The sequence below is a fragment of the Equus quagga genome, chromosome 5 (genome assembly GCF_021613505.1).
Source record: "Equus quagga isolate Etosha38 chromosome 5, UCLA_HA_Equagga_1.0, whole genome shotgun sequence".
NCBI lineage: Eukaryota > Metazoa > Chordata > Mammalia > Perissodactyla > Equidae > Equus > Equus quagga.
In genome coordinates this window covers 78074734-78076925 of record NC_060271.1, presented here as the reverse complement: position 1 = coordinate 78076925, position 2192 = coordinate 78074734, and positions in this window count along the sequence as shown.

The window sequence follows — 2192 nt, the reverse complement described above, 5'->3', positions numbered from 1 at the left end:
ACACCCCCCGCCTGGTGTGAGATTCCCACTCCGCGTCTCCCGGCTAGTCCCAAAGCTTCCTTCAAGACGTCCCTGCTTCGGAAAGCCCTCGCCCTAAAACTGCCCTGGCCCGCCCCTCCCAGGATGACCATCCCCTTGGCGCGGGTATGTGGGGATGATGCGGACCCCGGCTGCCGGTCTCAGCTTGAACCCCGCTCTCCTTCTTCCAGCCCACCCCTGCCCGGGACGATGCCCGCGTGAAGCCAGAAGCGATTCCCGCTCCGCCACGTGACGGCCTCGCATCTGCTACGTGGAAGCGGGTGAGCCGCCGCCGCCTCCCACCTCCGCGCGCGGGAGGGACCTCGGATGCCGCGAGAGCGCGGCGCGGGAGGCGGGCGAGCTGGGCTCGCCCTCAGCGGACACTGCGGCGGAGAGCAGAGTGATGAATAAATGAGTAACCGCATCAATATTTAAGTGTTCGCTGGGAGCGCTGGAGCTCATGCGTCACGAGTTGGGGAAAATTATAGGCTCTGGTGGGGGGTTTAAACAATTACTTCCACCCATTACTACTATGTGCAAATCCTTGGGTATTACTTGCATGCTTGGCTTATTATTAATAATGATAACAATGGCTAATGATTATAGATGCTGAATTTCGGCCGTTGCTAGCTCGTGCGCTTTATATGTATTACCTCATTTTATCCTCAGAGCAACCCTGTGGAGCTTTTATCCCTATTTTCCAGAAGATAAAATTGCAGCTTAGAGAAGTTAACTTTGCCCAAGATCCGTAACTGACAGAGGTGGGATATGAATCCACACAAATGACTCCCAAATCTGTACTTTTTTGTTTTTTTTTTTTTACTTTCAGAGCCTGTGCTTTTAAAATAATAATTTTTAAATAAAATGTAACAGCTAAAAAAAAATCAAATAGGACAGACGCAATTATTGATGAAAAGCAAAAAACTCCCTCTCCACTCCTAGATCCAGGAATAGCTACTTACATAGCCATCTGTGTTTTCAGGCCTGTGGTTACCTCCATATCTCTGTAAAATGCTTACATAGCTGTATCTGGATTTATCGGGACTGGCCACTATCCATTGTCTTCCTGCTCTGATAGATAATGTTTTAGCTTGCTCACACCCACTTCCCTGAATCTTGGGTGGTTTTCCTATTATTTTGCTTCCTCTGTTGGATACCTTTATAGTGGAAACTTATATTTCTTCTTGGGGAGACTCCGCAGTACCCCTTGACTTGCTATGCTGTGAGAAGAGGATGCCAAAATCCCGTCTCTTAGGCCAGGTCCTCCACCAGGAGTATGGATGTGGGAAACAAGTACAGGAGACTGATGGGAGCACGCCCACCACAAGTCCAATCCTGATAGTCCTGATAGCCTCCCACTGTAACTCTGTGACCAGAAGACTGGGGGGTTGGTGGTCCTTGGCACTGAGCCCCATGGCCCAGCATCCCTGTGGACAGCACTTAGCCAGATCTTCCTATGGATCTTGGCTCTCTGCCACTTAGCCGCAACGAGACCTGAAGATTAAGCCAGCTCGCTAACCTCTCTCAGCCTCAGCTCCTCATCTAGAAAATGGGGATAATGATTCCTACTTCAAACAGTTGCTGAGAAGATTACATGAGAAAATATTGTCAAAGATTTTGATGCAGTGGAGACCATCACAAACGATCTCAACGCATCTGAACATCATATACAGCTTTTTTTCTGATTATAAAAGTAATCTGGAAAAAAACAGCAAAATATAAAGAAGAAAATAAAAATAGATCATAATCTTACCATCCAGAAATAAGCATTGTTAACAATTTGTTGTATTTCTTTCCAGTCTTTTCTTTATACTGTATGTTGTTGTTTTATATGCACTATAGTTGTGAGGCATTGTAGTGTAATGGTTAATGTGGGCTTTGGAGTCCTGGTTCTACCATACACTCGTATGTATTATCTCTACCTCTGAAGACTACCTTTTAAAGCAGGTGCTATTGCTATCCCTGAAGTCACTGATGAGGAAACTGAAGCAGAGAGTGTGGGTAATTTTTCCCAAGTCTCCAACTGGAAAATTGCGGAGACTGGACTTGAACTCGGGTCTGAGTGACTCTACTGTCTGTGGCAATCTGCCCTAACACTAGCTTGTTGGTCATCTAAGCACCGCATCCACTTGAAGTCAATAAGGCAGGAAGTGTTGTCATACCTATTTTACAGA